Below are 25,882 nucleotides of genomic sequence, written 5' to 3'. Positions count from 1 at the left end.
CTAGATGGGGTACAGCTGACCCTGGAGCTAGATGGGCTACAGCTGACCCTGGGGCGAGAGGGGGTACAGCTGACCCTGGTGCTAGAGGGGGTACACAGGTGGAGGTTGAATGTTTGAAGGGGTACGGGACTATAAAAGTTTGGGAACCACTGCCCTATATAGTGTACTACTTTTGACCAGAGCCCTATGGCAACCGATTCCCTATATCATACACTACTTTTGACTAATAGCACACAATATAATCTTTCATCCATTGCCCAAGCTTTTCGAGAAACGAACCACTTTTCCCGTTACAATGTTGACAACGAAGATAACAAGATGAGAACTCAACTCCTCTGCCTAATCTCCTGTCCTGTAGTGTTCTCTGCAGCTGGACTGGACCACGGTTGTGGTGGTTAACCATAAAACAGAAGTCCTCTTGGTCCTGGAGGGTCTTCAAACAACCATGCCGAGACAACTGGTTCCGAAGGCCCAAGATCTCAGAGTGGAGATAGAGATATAGAAGAGACAGAGATAGAAAAGAGATAAATAACTTCTGTATATTATCTACTCCACTTGCTTTGGCAATGTTAACATGTGTTTCCCATGCCAATAAAGCCCCTTTATTTGAATTGAATTGATTGAGAAGAGATAGAGATAAAGATATATATAGATAAGTGATAGAGATAGAGAGGAGAAATAGGAGAGATAGAGAAGATATAGGGATGGAGATATAAATCAATACAGAGATAAAGATAGCGATAGAGATAGAGAAGAGCTATAGATAAAGAAAGAGATTGAGATAGAGAAGAGATATAGATAGAGAATAGATATTGAAGATATAGAGATATAAATAAATATAGACATAAAGATAGAGAAGAGATAAAGATGGAGATAGAGAAGAGATAGATATAGAGAAGTGATATAGATAGAGAAGAGATATCAAAGCGATAGAGAAGATGTAGAGATAGAGGCAGAGATTGAGAAGAGACAGAAATATATAATAGATATAGAAATAGAGATAGAAATATAGAGATAGAGGTAGGGATATAGAAAAGATAGAGAAGAGATTTGGAAGAGATAGAGAAGAGGTATAGATATAGAAGAGATAGAAATATAGCAGAGCTAGAGAAGATAAAAGAAGTGAAGAGATAGAGAATAGGTAGATAGCGAAGAGAGAGATGGAGAAGAGATAGTGATAGAGAAGAGATATAGAATAGGTAGATAGCAAAGAGATAGAGATGAGATAGAGAAGAGATGTAGATAGCGAGGAGATAGAGAAGAGAGTGATATAGAAGAGATAAATATAGAGGTAGAGATGTAGAAGAGATAGAAATATAGAAGAGATAGAGAAGAGATAGAGAAAATATAGAGATAGAGATGAGAATAGATATATAATATGTAGATTTTTATTTTTTTTTACCTTTATTTTACTAGGCAAGTCAGTTAAGAACAAATTCTTATTTTCAATGACGGCCTAGGAACAGTGGGTTAACTGCCTGTTCAGGGGCAGAATGACAGATTTGTACCTTGTCAGCTCTGGGATTTGAACTTGCAACCTTCTGGTTACTAGTCCAATGCTCTAACCACTAGGCCACCCTGCCGCCCCAGAGAAGAGATAGTGATATAAAAGAGATAGAGGTAGAGATATAGAAGAGATAGAGAAGGGATAGAAATAGAGAAAAGATAGATAGATAGATAGATAGATAGATAGATAGATAGATAGATAGATAGATAGATAGATAGATAGATAGATAGATAGATAGATAGATAGATAGATATAGAGAAAAGATAGAGATAGAGAAGAGATAGAGAAGAGATGGAGAAGAGATGGAGATATAGAAGTGAAAGAGAAGAGATAGATAGATAGATAGATAGATAGATAGATAGAGATAGATAGATAGAGAAGAGAGAGATAGAGAAAAGATAGAGATAGAGAAGAGATGGAGAAGAGATGGAGATATAGAAGTGAAAGAGAAGAGATAGCTAGAGATAAAGATAGAGAAGAGATACAGAAGTGATAGGGGTAGAGGTAGAAAATTGGGACAATGTGATGGCATTGTTGGAGGGCTACGCTAAGCAATTCAGCTAGTACTCTATGCTAGCTATATAAACTGCCAAAGAGCATCAATATCTTATAAACATTACATTATTTAACTTGTTTTTAAACTAGTCTTATTATCTAATAACTAATGATCATCACAGGCATCATACTGTATGTGTGAGGCTTACCAGGTAGTAGCTGGTTTGAGGAAGAGACCTCAGGTATGTGTTGTCATGGGAGAGAGTAGAACAGGTCAGCTTCCTCAGTTTCTGAGAAAATATACAGATGTAGAACCTTAATTTGAACCAGTTTTCTATAGAAAGAAAATGATCCTGCAGCAAAAGGAAATGTGAATTATTATGTGGTTTATCATTAATGGACATTTTTATAGGAGTTTATACATTCTTCGTAACTGGAAATATTAAACGTCAGAGTTATTTCCTACAGGAGGGTAGCTTTCCAGGTACAGGCTTGGAGTTGAAACCTACAGGAGGGTATCTCTCCAGGAACAGGGTTGGAGTTGAAACCTACAGGAGGGTCTCTCTCCAGGAACAGGGTTGGAGTTAAAACCTACAGGAGGGTACCTCTCCAGGAACATGGTTGGAGTTAAAACCTACAGGAGGGTATCTCTCCAGGAACAGGGTTGGAGTTAAAACCTACAGGAGGGTTTCTCTCCAGGAACAGGGTTGGAGTTAAAACCTACAGGAGGGTTTCTCTCCAGGAACAGGGTTGGAGTTAAAACCTACAGGAGGGTATCTCTCCAGGAACAGGGTTGGAGTTAAAACCTACAGGAGGGTATCTCTCCAGGAACAGGGTTGGAGTTAAGACCTACAGGAGGGTGACTCTCCAGGAACAGGGTAGAGTTAAAACCTACAGGAGGGTGACTCTCCAGGAACAGGGTTGGAGTTCAAACCTACAGGAGGGTGGCTCTCCAGGAACAGGGTTGGAGTTAAAACCTACAGGAGGGTGACTCTCCAGGAACAGGGTTGGAGTTAAAACCTACAGGAGGGTCTCTCTCCAGGAACAGGGTTGGAGTTAAAACCTACAGGAGGGTGGCTCTCCAGGAACAGGGTTGGAGTTGAAACCTACAGGAGGGTGACTCTCCAGGAACAGGGTTGGAGTTCAAACCTACAGGATGCAGGGTTTGATACCGCAACCAAAAGAGTTGCATTTGCAACCGTTTGACTTGGCAGTGCATCCCACATTTTTTATTGGGATGCACTGGTCTTTTTAACTGGTCACGTTAGATTTTGGTTCATAATTTCTTTTTTTTAACCATGATTTATTCAAACAGTAATGTGCAATTGACCAAAAATAAACCACCTTTCTGAAGGGAAATCTATGTGTGTGATTGATGCGCATAAGGCCAACAGTACAGTGCCTTGCAAAAAGTATTCATCCCCCTTGGCGTTTTTCCTATTTTGTTGCATTACAACCTGTAATTGAAATAGATTTTGTATTTGGATCTCATGTAACGGACAGACACAAAACAGTCTAAACTGGTGAAGTGAAATGAAAAAAAATACTTGTTTGAAAAAATTATAATAAATAAAAAACGGAAAAGTGGTGCGTGCATATGTATTCACCTGCTTTGCATATGTATTTACCCCTTTGCATATGCACTGAACAAAAATATAAACGCGATATGCAACAATTTCAAAGATTTACAGTTCATATAAGGAAATTAGTCAATTGAAATAGATGAATTTGGCCCTAATCTATGGATTTCACATGACTGGGAATACAGATATGAATGTGTTAGTCACAGATACCTTCAAAAAGGTAGTGGATAAAAGAAATGGTCAGTATCTGGTGACCATCTGCCTCATGCAGAAAGACACTTCTCCTTCACATAGAGTTGATCAGGCTGTTGATTGTGGCCTGTGGAATGTTGTCCCAATCCTCTTCAATGGCTGTGTGAAGTTGTTGGATATTGGCAGGAACTGGAACAAGCTGTCGTACACGTCGATCCAGAGCATCCCAAACATGCTCAATGGGTGACATGTCTGGTGAGTATGGAGGCCATGGAAGAACTGGGACATTTTCAGGTTCCAGGAATTGTGTAGAGATCCTTGCGACATTGTCATGCATAGGTGTAATAGGTGGCAGGGAAGTCAGGCGCAGGAGAGTCAAATGGAGTGTAAAATGTAGTCTTTTAATAAAGTCCACGGAGTATGCTCCATAACACTAAATGTACGTAAACAAACAAACATGGGTACGAGGACCCGCCGCGCACCTATACAACATCACACTACACTACACTGACAATAAAACAATCTCTGACAAAGACATGAGGGGAAACAGAGGGTTAAATACACAACAGGTAATGAATGGGATTGAAAACAGGTGTGCGGGAAGACAAGACAAAACCAATGGAACATGAAAAAAGGATCAATGATGGCTGGAAGACCGGTGACGTCGAACGCCGAGCACCGCCCGAACAAGGAGAGGCAACGACTTCGGCAGAAGACGCTCTGGATAAGAGCGTCTGCTAAATGACTTAAATGTAAATGTAATGTAAAAGTCGTGACAGACATGGGACCGTGCATTATCATGCTGAAACATGAGGTGATGAAGGCAGATGAATGGCACGACAATTGGCTTCAGGATCTCATCACAGTATCTCTGTGTATTCAAATTGCCATCGATAAAATTAAATTGTGTTCGTTGTCCTTAGCTTATGCCTGCCCGTACCATAACTCCACCTCCACCATGGAGCACTCTGTTCACAACGTTGACATCAACAAAGCGCATGCCCACACGATGCCATGCACTCTGTTTGCCATCTGCCCGGTACAGTTGAAACTGGGAATGGTCCGTGAAGAGCACACTTCTCCAGCGTGCCAGTGGCCATGGAAGGTGAATATGCCCACTGAAGTCAGTTACGACGCCGAACTGCAGTCAAGTCAAGACCCCGTTGAGGATGACGAGCCTGCAGATGAGCTTCCCTGATACGGTTTCTGACAGTTTATGCAGAAATTCTCAGGTTGTGCAAATCCAAATTGTCTATACAATGTTGGAGACGGCTCATGGTAGATAAATTAACATACAGTTCTCTGGCATCAGCTCTGGTGGACATTCCTGCAATCACCATGCCAATCGCATACTGACTCAAAACTTGAGCTGTCTATTGCATTGTGTTGTGTGGCAAAACTGAACATTTTAAGGTGGCCTTTTATTGTCCCCAGCACAAGGTGCACCTGTGTAATGATCATGCTGTTTAATCAGCTTCTTGATATGCCACACTTGCCAGGTGGATGGATTATCTTGGCAAAGGAGAAATGCTCACCAACAGTGATGTAAACACATTTGTGAACAGAATTTGAGAGAAATAAGCTTTTTGTGCATAATGGAAAATGTCTGTGAGCTCATGAAACATTGAACCTTCTCCCGGCTGCCAATCGTCGTTCTCCGAAGCACCTCTCACTCACATGGCTCTCTCGGAAATATAAATTATTATTAGCAAATACCCGTCATGTGATTGGGTCCTTCTCACAGGCCTTGCAGCTCCGAAGTAGGTCAACAAGTAATGAAGACAGACACATAGGGGAATCAACAGCGTGCTTCCCTTGTGGAATTCCGAGGCACACTGAATTCCGAGGCACACTGAATTCCGAGGCACACTTTGAATTCCGAGGCACACTGAATTCCGAGGCACACTTTGAATTCCGAGGCACACTGAATTCCGAGGCACACTGAATTCCGAGGCACACTTTGAATTCCGAGGCACACTTTGAATTCCGAGGCACACTTTGAATTCCGAGGCAAACTTTGAATTCCGAGGCACACTTTGAATTCCGAGGCACTCTTTGAATTCCGAGGCACACTTTGAATTCCGAGGCACACTTTGAATTCTGAGGCAGACTTTGAATTCCGAGGCACACTTTGAATTCCGAGGCACTCTTTGAATTCCGAGGCACACTTTGAATTCCGAGGCACACTTTGAATTCTGAGGCAGACTTTGAATTCCGAGGCACACTGAATTCCGAGGCACACTGAATTCTGAGGCACACTTTGAATTCCGAGGCACACTGAATTCCGAGGCACACTGAATTCCGAGGCACACTTTGAATTCCGAGGCACACTGAATTCCGAGGCACACTTTGAATTCCGAGGCACACTTTGAATTCCGAGGCAGACTTTGAATTCAGAGGCAGACTTTGAATTCCGAGGCACACTTTGAATTCCGAGGCACACTTTGAATTCCGAGGCACACAAGACCAGTAACGAACAGCAAAATCACTAAACTGTGTCAATCTACTATCCCCTCATAGTGGATACGTTTACCTATTCTACTGGTCAGATTGTTGTTCTGTCCGATAAATAAATATTCCAAACAGACTCTGGGACAGTTGTGGGATGATAGATCCCAAAAATTCATACAATCAAATCAAAAAACTTGAAAAACCAATGAGTCTGATGCAACAGATCAGAATGTTTAACTTAAAATGTTGATAAACTATTATTTACTCATATTATAAGCACAGCAATGCACACATGGCAGTAGGCTATACCCGCGAATGTTCCAAAATGCAATTAGCTGAAAATATAATTCTCAAAAGCTCACTACACATCACATGCAAAAGGTGTCATGTGACAGAGATGAAAATCCACCCTACCTGACACCCTAGACCCACTCCAATTTGCTTACCGCCCAAATAGGTCCACAGATGACGCAATCTCAACCACACTGCACACTGCTCTAACCCATCTGGACAAGACCTATGTGAGAATGCTGTTCATCGACTACAGCTCGGCATTTAACACCATAGTACCCTCCAAGCTCGTCATCAAGCTCGAGACCCTGGGTCTCGACCCCGCCCTGTGCAACTGGGTACTGGACTTCCTGATGGGCCGCCCCCAGGTGGTGAGGTTAGGCAACAACATCTCCACCCCGCTGATCCTCAACACTGGGGCCCCACAAGGGTGCGTTCTGAGCCCTCTCCTGTACTCCCTGTTCACCCACGACTGCGCGGCAACGCACGCCTCCAACTCAATCATCAAGTTTGCGGACGACACGACAGTGGTAGGCTTGATTACCAACAACGACGAGACGGCCTACAGGGAGGAGGTGAGGGCCCTCGGAGTGTGGTGTCAGGACAATAACCTCACACTCAATGTCAACAAAACTAAGGAGATGATTGTGGACTTCAGAAAACAGCAGAGGGAACACCCCCCTATCCACATCGATGGAACAGTAGTGGAGAGGGTAGTAAGTTTTAAGTTCCTCGGCATACACATCACAGACAAACTAAATTGGTCCACTCACACAGACAGCATCGTGAAGAAGGCGCAGCAGCGCCTCTTCAACCTCAGGAGGCTGAAGAAATGCGGCTTGTCACCAAAAACACTCACAAACTTCTACAGATGCACAATCGAGAGCATCCTGGCGGGCTGTATCACCGCCTGGTACGGCAACTGCTCCGCCCACAACCGTAAGGCTCTCCAGAGGGTAGTGAGGTCTGCACAACGTATCACCGGGGGCAAACTACCTGCCCTCCAGGACACCTACACCACCCGATGTTACAGGAAGGCCATAAAGATCATTAAGGACAACAGCCACCCGAGCCACTGCCTGTTCACCCCGCTATCATCCAGAAGGCTAGGTCAGTACAGGTGCATCAAAGCTGGGACCGAGAGACTGAAAAACAGCTTCTATCTCAAGGCCATCAGACTGTTAAACAACAACCACTAACATTGAGTGGCTGCTGCCAACACACTACTCAACTCCAGCCACTTCAATAATGGGAATTGATAGGAAAGGATATAAAATATATCACTAGCCACTATCACCACAAACAATGCTACCTAATATAATGTTTACATACCCTACATTATTCATCTCATATGTATACGTATATACTGTACTCTATCATCTACTGTATCCTTATGTAATACATGTATCACTAGCCACTTTAACTATGCCACTTTGTTTACATACTCATCTCATATGTATATACTGTACTCGATGCCATCTACTGTATCTTGCCTATGCTGCTCTGCAACATCACTCATTCATATCTTTATGTACATATTCTTTATCCCCTTACACTGTGTATAAGATATTAGTTTTGGAATTGTTAGTTAGATTACTTGTTGGTTATTACAGCATTGTCGGAACTGGAAGCACAAGCATTTCGCTACACTTGCATTAACATCTGCTAACCATGTGTATGTGACAAATAAAATTTGATTTTTTTTTATTTTTTTATATCAACATAGTCGGATATGGTAAGATATCAACATAGTCGGATATGGTCGGATATCAACATAGTCGGATATGGTCGGATATCAACATAGTCGGATATGGGCGGATATCAACATAGTAGGATATGGTCGGATATCAACATAGTCGGATATGGGCGGATATCAACATAGTCGGATATGGTAAGATATCAACATAGTCGTAGTAGTAGGATATGATCGGATATCAACATAGTCGGATATGGTAAGATATCAACATAGTCGTAGTAGTAGGATATGGTCGGATATCAACATAGTCGGATATGGGCGGATATCAACATAGTAGGATATGATCGGATATCAACATAGTCGTAGTAGTAGGATATGGTCGGATATCAACATAGTCGGATATGGGCGGATATCAACATAGTAGGATATGATCGGATATCAACATAGTAGGATATGGACGGATATCAACATAGTCGGATATGGGCGGATATCAACATAGTCGTAGTAGTAGGATATGGTCGGATATCAACATAGTTGGATATGGGCGGATATCAACATAGTAGGATATGATCGGATATCAACATAGTAGGATATGGACGGATATCAACATAGTCGGATATGGTCGGATATCAACATAGTCGTAGTAGTAGGATATGATCGGATATCAACATAATCGGATATGGGCGGATATCAACATAGTCGTAGTAGTAGGATATGGTCGGATATCAACATAGTCGGATATGGGCGGATATCAACATAGTAGGATATGGACGGATATCAACATAGTAGGATATGGTCGGATATCAACATAGTCGGATATGGGCGGATATCAACATAGTAGGATATGGACGGATATCAACATAGTCGGATATGGACGGATATCAACATAGTCGGATATGGACGGATATCAACATAGTCGGATATGGACGGATATCAACATAGTCGTAGTAGTAGGATATGGTCGGATATCAACATAGTCGGATATGGACGGATATCAACATAGTCGGATATGGGCGGATATCAACATAGTAGGATATGGACGGATATCAACATAGTCGGATATGGTCGGATATCAACATAGTTGGATATGGTCGGATATCAACATAGTTGGATATGGGCGGATATCAACATAGTCGGATATGGTCGGATATCAACATAGTCGGATATGGGCGGATATCAACATAGTCGGATATGGTCGGATATCAACATAGTTGGATATGGTCGGATATCAACATAGTCGGATATGGACGGATATCAACATAATCGGATATGGTTGGATATCAACATTTACATTTACATTTAAGTCATTTGGCAGACGCTCTTATCCAGAGCGACTTACAAATTGGTGAATTCACCTTATGACATCCAGTGGAACAGCCACTTTACAATAGTGCATCTAAATCATTTAAGGGGGGGTGAGAAGGATTACTTTATCCTATCCTAGGTATTCCTTAACGAGGTGGGGTTTCAGGTGTCTCCGGAAGGTGGTGATTGACTCCGCTGTCCTGGCGTCGTGAGGGAGTTTGTTCCACCATTGGGGGGCCAGAGCAGCGAACAGTTTTGACTGGGCTGAGCGGGAACTGTACTTCCTCAGTGGTAGGGAGGCGAGCAGGCCAGAGGTGGATGAACGCAGTGTCCTTGTTTGGGTGTAGGGCCTGATCAGAGCCTGGAGGTACTGCGGTGCCGTTCCCCTCACAGCTCCGTAGGCAAGCACCATGGTCTTGTAGCGGATGCGAGCTTCAACTGGAAGCCAGTGGAGAGAGCGGAGGAGCGGGGTGACGTGAGAGAACTTGGGAAGGTTGAACACCAGACGGGCTGCATATTCGGATATGGTCGGATTTTGGCTATAGGCTCATTTTAAACAGGGTGGACAAAATGATGTCCAGGTTTTAAACAATTAACATTGATGGTTAAATAGTTTCAAAATGCTGACTGCCTTCGCTCAGATTGCAAGGTGGGTGATGTTGTGGTGCCCAACAGGCCTTTCTCTCCTATCTGAATGAACCTACAATCCACAGAATCAAGTTTTTAGATGGTAATGTTAATGACCCTATTGAAAAAAATATATATTTATATATATATTTCAATTTAACCTTTATTTACCTTGTCAAGTCAGTTAAGAACAAATTCTTATTTACAATGACGGCCTACCCTACATTATATTTGTCAAACATGACTGGCTTTTGGTCTACACCGAGTGTACAAAACATTAAGAACACCTGCTCTTTCCATGACACAGACTGACCAGGTGAATCCAGGTAACAGCTATGATCCCTTATTAATGTCACATGTTTAAATCCACTTCAATCAGTGTGGATGAAGGGGAGGAGGCGGGCTAAAGAAGGATGTTTAAGCCTTGAGACAGTTGAGACATGGATTGTGTATGTGTGTCGTTCAGAGAGTGACTGAGCAAGGCAAAAGGCCTTATTACCCTGACAGATGGCCTTATTACCCTGACAGATGGCCTTATTACCCTGACAGATGGCCTTATTACCCTGACAGATGTCCTTATTACCCTGACAGATGGCCTTATTACCCTGACAGATGGCCTTGGTGTCCTGACAGATGGCCTTGGTACCCTAACAGATGTCCTTATTACCTTGACAGATGTCCTTATTACCCTGACAGATGTCCTTATTACCCTGACAGATGGCCTTATTACCCTGACATATGTCCTTAGTACCCTGACAGATGGCCTTATTACCCTGACAGATGGCCTTGGTGTCCTGACAGATGGCCTTATTACCCTGACAGATGGCCTTAGTACCCTGACAGATGGCCTTATTACCCTGACAGATGGCATTATTACCCTGGCAGATGGCCTTATTACCCTGACAGATGGCATTATTACCCTGACAGATGTCCTTATTACCTTGACAGATGGCCTTATTACCCTGACAGATGTCCTTATTACCCTGACAGATGGCCTTAGTACCCTGACAGATGGCCTTATTACCCTGACAGATGGCCTTATTACCCTGACATATGTCCTTAGTACCCTGACAGATGGCCTTATTACCCTGACAGACGGCCTTGGTGTCCTGACAGATGGCCTTATTACCCTGACAGATGTCCTTAGTACCCTGACAGATGGCCTTATTACCCTGACAGATGGCCTTATTACCCTGACATATGTCCTTATTACCCTGACAGATGGCCTTATTACCCTGACAGACGGCCTTGGTGTCCTGACAGATGGCCTTATTACCCTGACAGATGTCCTTATTACCCTGACAGATGTCCTTATTACCCTGACAGATGGCCTTGGTGTCCTGACAGATGGCCTTAGTACCCTGACAGATGGCCTTATTACCCTGACAGATGGCCTTATTACCCTGGCAGATGGCCTTATTACCCTGACAGATGTCCTTATTACCTTGACAGATGGCCTTATTACCCTGACAGATGTCCTTATTACCCTGACAGATGGCCTTAGTACCCTGACAGATGGCCTTATTACCCTGACAGATGGCCTTATTACCCTGACATATGTCCTTAGTACCCTGACAGATGTCCTTATTACCCTGACAGATGGTCTTATTACCCTGACAGATGTCCTTATTACCCTGACAGATGTCCTTAGTACCCTGACAGATGGCCTTAGTACCCTGACAGATGACCTTATTACCCTGACAGATGGCCTTATTACCCTGACATATGTCCTTAGTACCCTGACAGATGTCCTTATTACCCTGACAGATGGTCTTATTACCCTGACAGATGTCCTTATTACCCTGACAGATGTCCTTATTACCCTGACAGATGGCCTTATTACCCTGACAGATGGCCTTATTACCCTGACAGATCTCTTTATTACCCTGACAGATGTCCTTAGTACCCTGACAGATGGCCTTATTACCCTGACAGATGGCCTTATTACCCTGACAGATGTCCTTAGTACCCTGACAGATGGCCTTATTACCCTGACAGATGGCCTTATTACCCTGACAGATGTCCTTAGTACCCTGACAGATGGCCTTATTACCCTGACAGATGTCCTTATTACCCTGACAGATGGCCTCGGTACCCTGACAGATGGCCTTGGTACCCTGACAGATGGCCTTGGTACCCTGACAGATGTCTTTCATACCCTGACAGATGGCCTTAGTACAGATGGCATTGGTACAGATGGCCATGGTGCCCTGAGAGATGGCCTTGGTACAGATGGCCTTGGTGCCCTGACAGATGGCCTTAGTACAGATGGCCTTGGTGCCCTGAGAGATGGCCTTGGTACAGATGGCCTTGGTGCCCAGACAGATGGCCGTAGAACAGATGGCCTTAGTACAGATGGCCTTAGTACAGATGGCCTTGGTGCCCTGACAGATGGCCTTAGTACAGATGGCCTTGGTGCCCTGACAGATGGCCTTGGTACAGATGGCCTTGGTGCCCTGACAGATGGCCTTGGTACAGATGGCCTTAGTACAGATGGCCTTGGTGCAGATGGCCTTGGTGCCCTGACAGATAGCCTTGGTACAGATGGCCTTAGTACAGATGGCCTTGGTGCCCTGACAGATGGCCTTGGTACAGATGGCCTTAGTACAGATGGCCTTGGTGCAGATGGCCTTAGTACAGATGGCCTTGGTGCCCTGACAGATGGCCTTCGTACAGATGGCCTTAGTACAGATGGCCTTGGTGCCCTGACAGATGGCCTTAAAACCTGTTGTTTTTTCTCCCCTTGTCCCGGCAGACAGACCTCCCCTCCGCCTCGTGGTACAGATGGCCTGAGGATTGTTCCGGGTTTGGTCAGTAGATGTCCCCATTGGTGCCCTGACAGATGGCCTTAGTACAGATGGCCTTAGTACAGATGGCCTTAAAAACAGATGGCCTTGGTGCCCTAACAGATGGCCTTAGTACAGATGGCCTTGGTGCCCTAACAGATAGCCTTGGTACAGATGGCCTTGGTGCCCTGACAGATGGGCTTAGTACAGATGGCCTTAGTACAGATGGCCTTGGTGCCCTGACAGATGGCCTTGGTAGAGATGGTCTTAGTACAGATGGCCTTGGTGCCCTAACAGATTGCCTTAGTTCCCTGACAGATGGCCTTAGTACCCTGACAGATATCCTTGGTACCCTGACAGATGTCCTTATTACCCTGACAGATGGCCTTATTACCCTGACAGATGGCCTTATTACCCTGACATATGTCCTTGGTACCCTGACAGATGGCCTTGGTAGAGATGGTCTTATTACAGATGGCCTTGGTGCCCTGACAGATTGCCTTAGTACTCTGACAGATGGCCTTATTACCCTGACAGATGGCCTTATTACCCTGACAGATGTCCTTATTACCCTGACAGATGGCCTTGGTACAGATGGCCTTAGTACAGATGGCCTTGGTACAGATGGCCTTGGTGCCCTGACAGATGGCCTTGGTACCCTGACAGATGGCCTTAGTACCCTGACAGATATCCTTGGTACCCTGACAGATGTCCTTATTACCCTGACAGATGGCCTTGGTACAGATGGCCTAAGTACAGATGGCCTTGGTACAGATGGCCTTGGTGCCCTGACAGATGGCCTTAGTACCCTGACAGATGGCCTTATTACCCTGACAGATATCCTTGGTACCCTGACAGATGGCCTTAGTACCCTGACAGATATCCTTGGTACCCTGACAGATGGCCTTGGTGTCCTGACAGATGGCTTTAGTACCCTGACAGATGGCCTTGGTGTCCTGACAGATGGCCTTAGTACCCTGACAGATGGCCTTAGTACCCTGACAGATGGCCTTAGTACCCTGACAGATGGCCTTATTACCCTGACAGATGGCCTTGGTGTCCTGACAGATGGCTTTTGTACCCTGACAGATGGCCTTATTACCCTGACAGATGGCCTTAGTACCCTGACAGATGGCCTTGGTGTCCTGACAGATGGCTTTAGTACCCTGACAGATGGCCTTATTACCCTGACAGATGGCCTTAGTACCCTGACAGATGGCCTTAGTACCCTAACAGATGTCCTTATTACCCTGACAGATGGCCTTATTACCCTGACAGATGGCCTTATTACCCTGACAGATGGCCTTGGTGCCCTGACAGATGTCCTTATTACCCTGACAGATGGCCTTATTACCCTGACAGATATGGTACCCTAACAGATGTCCTTATTACCCTGACAGATGGCCTTAGTACCCTGACAGATATCCTTGGTACCCTAACAGATGTCCTTATTACCCTGACAGATGGCCTTATTACCCTGACAGATGGCCTTATTACCCTGACAGATGTCCTTATTACCCTGACAGATGGCCTTATTACCCTGACAGATGGCCTTATTACCCTGACAGATGGCCTTGGTACCCTGACAGATGGCCTTAGTACCCTGACAGATATCCTTGGTACCCTGACAGATGGCCTTGGTGTCCTGACAGATGGCTTTAGTACCCTGACAGATGGCCTTGGTGTCCTGACAGATGGCTTTAGTACCCTGACAGATGGCCTTAGTACCCTGACAGATGGCCTTAGTACCCTGACAGATGGCCTTATTACCCTGACAGATGGCCTTGGTGTCCTGACAGATGGCTTTAGTACCCTGACAGATGGCCTTATTACCCTGACAGATGGCCTTAGTACCCTGACAGATGGCCTTGGTGTCCTGACAGATGGCTTTAGTACCCTGACAGATGGCCTTATTACCCTGACAGATGGCCTTAGTACCCTGACAGATATCCTTGGTACCCTAACAGATGTCCTTATTACCCTGACAGATGGCCTTATTACCCTGACAGATGGCCTTATTACCCTGACAGATGTCCTTGGTACCCTGACAGATGTCCTTATTACCCTGACAGATGGCCTTATTACCCTGACAGATATCCTTGGTACCCTAACAGATGTCCTTATTACCCTGACAGATGGCCTTAGTACCCTGACAGATATCCTTGGTACCCTAACAGATGTCCTTATTACCCTGACAGATGGCCTTATTACCCTGACAGATGGCCTTATTACCCTGACAGATGTCCTTATTACCCTGACAGATGGCCTTATTACCCTGACAGATGGCCTTATTACCCTGACAGATGTCCTTGGTACCCTGACAGATGGCCTTGGTAGAGATGATGGCCTTGGTGCCCTGACAGATTGCCTTAGTACTCTGACAGATGGCCTTATTACCCTGACAGATGGCCTTATTACCCTGACAGATGGCCTTGGTACAGATGGCCTAAGTACAGATGGCCTTGGTACAGATGGCCTTATTACCCTGGGATGGTAGTGCTCCAGGGACTGGGGGGGAGAGCCCTGGGATGGTAGTGCTCCAGGGACTGGGGGGAGAGCCCTGGGATGGTAGTGCTCCAGGGACTGGGGGGGAGAGCCCTGGGATGGTAGTGCTCCAGGGACTGGGATGGAGAGCCCTGGGATGGTAGTGCTCCAGGGACTGGGGGGGACAGCACTGGGATGGTAGTGCTCCAGGGACTGGGGGGAGAGCCCTGGGATGGTAGTGCTCCAGGGACTGGGTTGGAGAGCCCTGGGATGGTAGTGCTCCAGGGACTGGGGGGAGAGCCCTGGGATGGTAGTGCTCCAGGGACTGGGATGGAGAGCCCTGGGATGGTAGTGCTCCAGGGACTGGGGGGCAGCACTGGGATAGTAGTGCTCCAGGGACTGGGTTGGAGAGCCCTGGGATGTTAGTGCTCCAGGGACTGGGGGGAGAGCCCTGGGATGGTAGTGCTCCAGGGACTGGGGGGACAGCACTGGGATGGTCGTGCTCCAGGGACTGGGTTGGAGAGCCCTGGGATGTTAGTGCTCCAGGGACTGTGGGGGACAGCACTGGGATGGTAGTGCTCCAGGGACTGTGGGGGACAGCACTGGGATGGTAGTGCTCCAGGGACTGTGGGGGAGAGCCCTGGTAGACCAGTAAGTAGCATGACACTGACCCCTGCTGGCGACGACTGGTATTACATAACTTCTCTTACCTACATCTCAGTGTAAAATACTGAATGAAAGTCTTGAAAGCAAGAAACAGAATTACCATGTTTGTAAGTTTGTTTTATTAGTGTTTCATAGGGTGTGTTATCAGTCCACTGGGTCATACATAGGGTTGTACATTTGTCTAAATTCTCCAGAAATCCTGGTTGGAGGCTTTGGGATTTCCTATTTATTCCATCCTGATCCTGGGAATCTTCCAACCAGGATTTCTGGAAAACCATGGAATTTTGGGAAGGTTATGTAATTTGCGTGCCTAATCCTACATGAATAAGATTTGAAGGTGTTTTACCGGTATGTGTTTATCCTCGGTGACTGCTCCAGCTGCCTCAGCACGTCGTTGTATCTCCTGTCTCTGTGTGTGTATCTTATCTCGGAGCATGGCAGAGTATCGATGGTACAGGATGTCTCTGAGACGGTGCATGTTTCTGTACGCCTCTAGATGGCGCTGATGTCCGAGAAAACAAAATAATAATATCAGAATCAACACCTACAATACTACTGTGTAGATGAATAGAGAAAATGAAACTTTGTGAGACAAGAGACAGAAAGACAACCTCATGGGTTTCGGTTACATTTATTTTCCAGTAACATATTTGTACATCATTCATCGTATTGGTATCCTAGAGACAAATGTATTTAAATGTATACAAACGTATGTATTGATTTATCTATGTGGTATATATGAATGGTATCCACCAAGGTTGTAATTGTTGGGGTGCCACCAACCTGATCTAGCAGAGCCTGGCGACTGACGCTGTCTGGGTCACTAGCAGCACTCCCAGGGTGATTCTGACCCCCAGGCCCAGTCTCTCTGCTCTGGGTCAGCTTCTTCCTCCAACGCTGAGGCCTGTCTTCATTCTCTGCCTGTCTCAAGTCAAAACACACAGAAGTTTGGATGGAAACAGGGAGACCGAGGGGGACTGTCTGTCTCAAGTCAAAACACACAGAGGTTTGGATGGAAACAGGGAGACTGACGGGGACTGTCTGTCTCAAGTCAAAACACACAGAGGTTTGGATGGAAACAGGGAGACTGAGGGGGACTGTCTGTCTCAAGTCAAAACACACAGAGGTTTGGATGGAAACAGGGAGACTGAGGGGGACTGTCTGTCTCAAGTCAAAACACACAGAGGTTTGGATGGAAACAGGGAGACTGTCGGTCTCAAGTCAAAACACACAGAGGTTTGGATGGAAACAGGGAGACTGAGGGGGACTGTCTGTCTCAAGTCAAAACACACAGAGGTTTGGATGGAAACAGGGAAACTGAGGGGGACTGTCTGTCTCAAGTCAAAACACACAGAGGTTTGGATGGAAACAGGGAGACCGAGGGGGACTGTCTGTCTCAAGTCAAAACACACAGAGGTTTGGATGGAAACAGGGAAACTGAGGGGGACTGTCTGTCTCAAGTCAAAACACACAGAGGTTTGGTTGGAAACAGGGAGACTGAGGGGGACTGTCTGTCTCAAGTCAAAACACACAGAGGTTTGGTTGGAAACAGGGGACTGAGGGGGACTGTCTGTCTCAAGTCAAAACACACAGAGGTTTGGATGGAAACAGGGAAACTGAGGGGGACTGTCTGTCTCAGGACAAAACACACAGAGGTTTGGATGGAAACAGGGAGACTGAGGGGGACTGTCTGTCTCAAGTCAAAACACACAGAGGTTTGGATGGAAACAGGGAGACTGAGGGGGACTGTCTGTCTCAAGTCAAAACACACAGAGGTTTGATTGGAAACAGGGAGACTGAGGGGGACTGTCTGTCTCAAGTCAAAACACACAGAGGTTTGGATGGAAACAGGGAAACTGAGGGGGACTGTCTGTCTCAAGTCAAAACACACAGAGGTTTGGATGGAAACAGGGAAACTGAGGGGGACTGTCTGTCTCAAGTCAAAACACACAGAGGTTTGGATGGAAACAGGGAGACTGAGGGGGACTGTCTGTCTCAAGTCAAAACACACAGAGGTTTGATTGGAAACAGGGAGACTGAGGGGGACTGTCTGTCTCAAGTCAAAACACACAGAGGTTTGGATGGAAACAGGGAGACTGAGGGGGACTGTCTGTCTCAAGTCAAAACACACAGAGGTTTGGATGGAAACAGGGAGACTGAGGGGGACTGTCTGTCTCAAGTCAAAACACACAGAGGTTTGATTGGAAACAGGGAGACTGAGGGGGACTGTCTGTCTCAAGTCAAAACACACAGAGGTTTGGATGGAAACAGGGAGACTGAGGGGGACTGTCTGTCTCAAGTCAAAACACACAGAGGTTTGGATGGAAACAGGGAGATTGAGGGCGACCGTCTGAAAGAGTCTGGACATATTTTCTGTCTAACAACAAGTCCAAACGTATGTTGATGACTTTGTTAATATCCTTTAGGATGTTCTTTCTATGGCAGACAGACGTAGACAGACAGCACATCAGACACATTACGGACATACAGCTGGATGGAAATCAGGGGACTGTCTGTAGCAAACACAGAAGGAAATAGAACAGTCTATGGTGTGTTTATGGAATCTCTATAGTCCCAATGATGCTGGACATATTTAGTCATCAGTTCTGTCTTCCAGTGTAGCTCCCACATAATAACCTTCAGACATTGTGTTCTTCTTCCGGCAATTTCCTGTCAAAACTAATTATCCCTCCTTACCCAACCTCGGAGGATTTGCCAGATTGCCCACCACTGTGTGTGTGTGTGTGTGTGTGTGTGTGTGTGTGTGTGTGTGTGTGTGTGCGTGCGTGCGTGACGTGCGTGCGTGCGTGCGTGCGCGACGTGCGTGGCGTGCGTGCGTGCGCGACGTGCGTGGCGTGCGTGCGTGCGTGCGTGCGTGCGTGCGTGCGTGCGTGCGTGGCGTGCGTGCGTGCGTGACGTGCGTGCGTGCGTGCGTGCGTGCGTGCGTGCGTGCGTGCGTGTGTGTGTGCGTGCTGCAGCACAGTAGGATGCTATGTGGAACACAGTCATATCTTATGTAATTTATCAGATCAAATGTTATTTGTCACACGCTTTGTAAAACAACAGCTGTAGACTAACAGTGAAACGTTTACTTACGGGTCCTTTTCCAACCAATATAGAATGAAAAAAAAGAAATAAAGACAAAAATAGAAAATAATAATATAAATAGCAACATTAGATTTTGGTGGATGTTTTATTGTCATATATACCAGATAGGTGCGGTGGTGAGCCATAGATTAGCCATGGATTAGGTGCAGTGGTCAGCCATAGATTAGCTATAGAATAGGTGCAGTGGTCAGCCATAGATTAGCCATAGATTAGGTGCAGTGGTCAGCCATAGATTAGCCATAGATTAGGTGCAGTGGTCAGCCATAGATTAGCCATAGATTAGGTGCGGTGGTCAGCCATAGATTAGCCATAGATTAGGTGCAGTGGTCAGCCATAGATTAGCCATAGATTAGGTGCGGTGGTCAGCCATAGATTAGCCATAGATTAGGTGCAGTGGTCAGCCATAGATCAGCCATAGATTAGGTGCAGTGGTCAGCCATAGATTAGCCATAGATTAGGTGCAGTGGTCAGCCATAGATTAGCCATAGATTAGGTGCAGTGGTCAGCCATAGATCAGCCATAGATTAGGTGCAGTGGTCAGCCATAGATTAGCCATAGATTAGGTGCAGTGGTCAGCCATAGATTAGCCATAGATTAGGTGCGGTGGTCAGCCATAGATTAGCCATAGATTAGGTGCAGTGGTCAGCCATAGATCAGCCATAGATTAGGTGCAGTGGTCAGCCATAGATTAGCCATAGATTAGGTGCAGTGGTCAGCCATAGATTAGCCATAGATTAGGTGCAGTAGTCAGCCATAGATTAGCCATAGATTAGGTGCAGTGGTCAGCAATAGATTAGGTGCAGTGGTCAGCCATAGATTAGGTGCAGTGGTCAGCCATAGATTAGCCATAGAGTAGGTGCAGTGGTCAGCCATAGATTAGGTGCAGTGGTCAGCCATAGATTAGGTGCAGTGGTCAGCCATAGATTAGCCATAGAGTAGGTGCAGTGGTCAGCCATAGATTAGCCATAGATTAGGTGCGGTGGTCAGCCATAGATTAGCCATAGATTAGGTGCAGTGGTCAGCCATAGATTAGCCATAGATTAGGTGCGGTGGTCAGCCATAGATTAGCCATAGATTAGGTGCAGTGGTCAGCCATAGATCAGCCATAGATTAGGTGCAGTGGTCAGCCATAGATTAGCCATAGATTAGGTGCAGTGGTCAGCCATAGATTAGCCATAGATTAGGTGCAGTGGTCAGCCATAGATCAGCCATAGATTAGGTGCAGTGGTCAGCCATAGATTAGCCATAGATTAGGTGCAGTGGTCAGCCATAGATTAGCCATGGATTAGGTGCGGTGGTCAGCCATAGATTAGCCATAGATTAGGTGCAGTGGTCAGCCATAGATCAGCCATAGATTAGGTGCAGTGGTCAGCCATAGATTATCCATAGATTAGGTGCAGTGGTCAGCCATAGATTAGCCATAGATTAGGTGCAGTAGTCAGCCATAGATTAGCCATAGATTAGGTGCAGTGGTCAGCAATAGATTAGGTGCAGTGGTCAGCCATAGATTAGGTGCAGTGGTCAGCCATAGATTAGCCATAGAGTAGGTGCAGTGGTCAGCCATAGATTAGGTGCAGTGGTCAGCCATAGATTAGGTGCAGTGGTCAGCCATAGATTAGCCATAGAGTAGGTGCAGTGGTCAGCCATAGATCAGCCATAGATTAGGTGCAGTGGTCAGCCATAGATTAGCCATAGATTAGGTGCAGTGGTCAGCCATAGATTAGCCATAGATTAGGTGCAGTGGTCAGCCATAGATCAGCCATAGATTAGGTGCAGTGGTCAGCCATAGATTAGCCATAGATTAGGTGCAGTGGTCAGCCATAGATTAGCCATGGATTAGGTGCGGTGATCAGCCATAGATTAGCCATAGATTAGGTGCAGTGGTCAGCCATAGATCAGCCATAGATTAGGTGCAGTGGTCAGCCATAGATTAGCCATAGATTAGGTGCAGTGGTCAGCCATAGATTAGCCATAGATTAGGTGCAGTAGTCAGCCATAGATTAGCCATAGATTAGGTGCAGTGGTCAGCAATAGATTAGGTGCAGTGGTCAGCCATAGATTAGGTGCAGTGGTCAGCCATAGATTAGCCATAGAGTAGGTGCAGTGGTCAGCCATAGATTAGGTGCAGTGGTCAGCCATAGATTAGGTGCAGTGGTCAGCCATAGATTAGCCATAGAGTAGGTGCAGTGGTCAGCCATAGATTAGGTGCAGTGGTCAGCCAGAGTAGTACATTGCCCCTGGAGCCAAACTGGGGTGAAGTGCCTTACTGAAACACATTTTCACCTTGTCGGCTCGGGTATTAGAACCAGCGACCTTTCAGTTAATGTCCCTCTAACCAGGAGTCTATCTGTCGCCTATAAATACACAGGGAATAACCAACAACAATATGAACTAAAAAATAACATTGGCTATATACAGCGAGTACCAGATAATAACATGACTATATACAGGGAGTACCAGGATATAACATGGCTATATACAGGGAGTACCAGGATATAACATGGTAATATACAGGGAGTACCAGGTAATAACATGGCTATATACAGGGAGGTAATAACATGGCTATATACAGGGAGTACCAGGTAATAACATGGATATATATACAGGGAGTACCAGGATATAACATGGCTATATACAGGGAGTACCAGGATATAACATGGTAATATACAGGGAGTACCAGGTAATAACATGGCTATATACAGGGAGTACCAGGTAATAACATGGTAATATACAGGGAGTACCAGGTAATAACATGGCTATATACAGGGAGTACCAGGTAATAACATGGCTATATACAGGGAGGTAATAACATGGCTATATACAGGAAGTACCAGGTAATAACATGGCTATATACAGGGAGTACCAGGTAATAACATGGATATATATACAGGGAGTACCAGGTAATAACATGGATATATATACAGGGAGTACCAGGTAATAACATGGTTATATACAGGGAGTACCAGGTAATAACATGGTTATATACAGGGAGGTAATAACATGGCTATATACAGGGAGTACCAGGTAATAGCATGGCTATATACAGGGAATACCAGGTAATTACATGGATATATATACAGGGAGTACCAGGTAATAACATGGTAATATACAGGGAGTACCAGGTAATAACATGGTTATATACAGGGAGTACCAGGTAATAACATGGATATATACAGGAAGTATAGTTCTCATTTACAATTGCGACCTGGCCAAGATAAAGCAAAGCAGTTCGACACATACAACGACACAGAGTTACACATGGAGTAAATCAAACATACAGTCAATAATACAGTATAAACAAGTCTATATACGATGTGAGCAAATGAGGTGAGATAAGGGAGGTAAAGGCAAAAACAGGCCATGGTGGCAAAGTAAATACAATATAGCAAGTAAAACACTGGAATGGTAGATTTGCAATGGAAGAATGTGCCAAGTAGAAATAAAAATAATGGGGTGCAAAGGAGCAAAATAATTAAATAAATTAAATACAGTAGGGAAAGAGGTAGTTGTTTGGGCTAAATTATAGGTGCGCTATGTACAGGTGCAGTAATCTGTGAGCTGCTCTGACAGTTGGTGCTTAAAGCTAGTGAGGGAGATAAGTGTTTCCAGTTTCAGAGATTTTTGTAGTTCGTTCCAGTCATTGGCAGCAGAGAACTGGAAGGAGAGGCGGCCAAAGAAAGAATTGGTTTTGGGGGTGACCAGAGAGATATACCTGCTGGAGCGTGTGCTACAGGTGGGAGATGCTATGGTGACCAGCGAGCTGAGAAAAGGGGGGACTTTACCTAGCAGGGTCTTGTAGATGACATGGAGCCAGTGGGTTTGGCGACGAGTATGAAGCGAGGGCCAGCCAACGAGAGCGTACAGGTCGCAATGGCGGGTAGTATATGGGGCTTTGGTGACAAAACGGATTGCACTGTGATAGACTGCATCCAATTTGTTGAGTAGGGTATTGGAGGCTATTTTGTAAATGACATCGCCAAAGTCGAGGATTGGTAGGATGGTCAGTTTTACAAGGGTATGTTTGGCAGCATGAGTGAAGGATGCTTTGTTGCGAAATAGGAAGCCAATTCTAGATTTAACTTTGGATTGGATATGTTTGATATGGGTCTGGAAGGAGAGTTTACAGTCTAACCAGACACCTAGGTATTTGTAGTTGTCCACGTATTCTAAGTCAGAACCGTCCAGAGTAGTGATGTTGGACAGGCGGGTAGGTGCAGGCAGCGATCGGTTGAAGAGCATGCATTTAGTTTTACTTGTATTTAAGAGCAATTGGAGGCCACGGAAGGAGAGTTGTATGGCATTGAAGCTCATCTGGAGGTTAGTTAACACAGTGTCCAAAGAAGGGCCAGAAGTATACAGAATGGTGTCGTCTGCGTAGAGGTGGATCAGAGACTCACCAGCAGCAAGCGCGACCTCATTGATGTATACAGAGAAGAGAGTCGGTCCAAGAATTTAACCCTGTGGCACCCCCATAGAGACTGCCAGAGGTCCCGACAGCAGACCCTCCGATTTGACACACTGAACTCTATCAGAGAAGTAGTTGGTGAACCAGGCGAGGCAATCATTTGAGAAACCAAGGCTGTCGAGTCTGCCGATGAGGATGTGGTGATTGACAGAGTCAAAAGCCTTGGCCAGATCAATGAATACAGCTGCACAGTAATGTTTCTTATCGATGGCGGTTAAGATATCATTTAGGACCTTGAGCGTGGCTGAGGTGCACCCATGACCAGCTCTGAAACCAGATTGCATAGCAGAGAAGGTATGGTGAGATTCGAAATGGTCGGTAATCTGTTTGTTTACTTGGCTTTCGAAGACCATAGAAAGGCATGGTAGGATAGATATAGGTCATGGCTATATACAGGGAGGCAATAACATGGCTATATACAGGGAGTACCAGTACAGAGTCGATGTGCAGGGAGGGGTACGAGGTAATTGAGGTAAAGTGACAGGGAAACAGGATGGATAATAGACTGAGCTGGTGCAGTAGCATATGTGGTGAGTGTTAAAGTGTGTGTGTGTGTGTGTGTGTGTGTGTGTGTGTGTGTGTGTGTGTGTGTGTGTGTGTGTGTGTGTGTGTGTGTGTGTGTGTGTGTGGTGAATGATGGGGACACTGCAAGGCGAGGGCATCATCCATCTGCATAGCTTGTCACTATGAATCAGACATAGACAATATGGCCGTCCAACACCACCCACTCAGATTCCAACCACCGTACATTGATTGCGTGTGTGTGTGTGTGTTGGGGTGTATTGGGGTGTCAGTGTAGTATGTGTGAGTGGGCGGGTAGAGTCCAGTGGGTAGAGTCCAGTGGGTGGGTAGAGTCCAGTGGGTAGAGTCCAGTGGGTGGGTAGAGTCCAGTGGGTGGGTAGAGTCCAGTGGGTAGAGTCCAGTGGGTGGGTAGAGTCCAGTGGGTAGAGTCCAGTGGGTAGAGTCCAGTGTGATGGTAGAGTCCAGTGGGTAGAGTCCAGTGTGATGGTAGAGTCCAGTGGGTAGAGTCCAATAGGTAGAGTCCAGTGTGATGGTAGAGTCCAGTGTGATGGTAGAGTCCAGTGGGTAGAGTCCAGTAGGTAGAGTCCAGTGTGATGGTAGAGTCCAGTGGGTAGAGTCCAGTAGGTAGAGTCCAGTGGGTAGAGTCCAGTGGGTAGAGTCCAGTGTGATGTTAGAGTCCAGTGGGTAGAGTCCAGTGGGTAGAGTCCAGTGGGTAGAGTCCAGTGTGATGGTAGAGTCCAGTGGGTAGAGTCCAGTGTGATGGTAGAGTCCAGTGTGATGTTAGAGTCCAGTGGGTAGAGTCCAGTGGGTAGAGTCCAGTAGGTAGAGTCCAGTGTGATGGTAGAGTCCAGTGGGTAGAGTCCAGTGGGTAGAGTCCAGTGGGTAGAGTCCAGTGTGATGGTAGAGTCCAGTGGGTAGAGTCCAGTGGGTAGAGTCCAGTGTGATGGTAGAGTCCAGTGGGTAGAGTCCAGTGTGATGGTAGAGTCCAGTGGGTAGAGTCCAGTGGGTAGAGTCCAGTGGGTACAGTCCAGTAGGTAGAGTCCAGTGTGATGGTAGAGTCCAGTGGGTAGAGTCCAGTAGGTGGGTAGAGTCCAGTGTGATGGTAGAGTCCAGTGGGTGGGTAGAGTCCAGTGGGTAGAGTCCAGTGGGTAGAGTCCAGTGTGATGGTAGAGTCCAGTGGGTAGAGTCCAGTAGGTGGGTAGAGTCCAGTGTGATGGTAGAGTCCAGTGGGTGGGTAGAGTCCAGTGGGTAGAGTCCAGTGGGTAGAGTCCAGTGGGTAGAGTCCAGCGTGATGGTAGAGTCCAGTGGGTGGGTAGAGTCCAGTGGGTGTGCATGGAGTCAATGCAAGAAAGTTAGTTTAAAATAAGAATCAATGCAGGTATTCTGGGTAGCCATCTGATTAGCTATTGTTGTTTATCAGTCTTATGGCTGTTGGGTAGAAGTTGTTAAGGGTCCTGCTGGTTACAGACTTGTTGCATTCGTACCACTTGCCGTACGGTAACAGAGAGAACAGTCTATGACTTGGGTGGCTGGAGTCTTTGACCATATTTTGGCCTTCTTCTGACACCGCCTGGTATAGAGGTCCTTGAGGGCAGGGAGTTCGGCCTCAGTGATGGTCTAGGCCGACCTCACCACCCTCTGTGGCGCCAGTTGCCTTACCGAGCCGTGATACAGCCATTCAAGATGCTCTCAATGTGCAGCTGT

At 46.0% G+C, this 25,882-nt stretch overlaps 1 long non-coding RNA gene across 1 annotated transcript; it reads right to left on the bottom strand.

The window, feature by feature from the left end:
• Positions 1-392: 392 nt before the first annotated feature.
• LOC135503791 (uncharacterized) lies at positions 393-16,516 on the bottom strand. The gene is made up of 3 exons (XR_010450006.1): positions 16,430-16,516; positions 2,212-2,292; positions 393-478 (listed from the first exon to the last, which is right to left on the bottom strand). It is a non-coding gene; the product is annotated as an uncharacterized LOC135503791 (long non-coding RNA).
• Positions 16,517-25,882: the final 9,366 nt, after the last annotated feature.

This window comes from Oncorhynchus masou, chromosome 18 (assembly GCF_036934945.1).
Source record: "Oncorhynchus masou masou isolate Uvic2021 chromosome 18, UVic_Omas_1.1, whole genome shotgun sequence".
In the NCBI taxonomy this organism is placed as follows: domain Eukaryota; kingdom Metazoa; phylum Chordata; class Actinopteri; order Salmoniformes; family Salmonidae; genus Oncorhynchus; species Oncorhynchus masou.
This window is presented reverse-complemented; position numbering and strand designations above follow the sequence as displayed.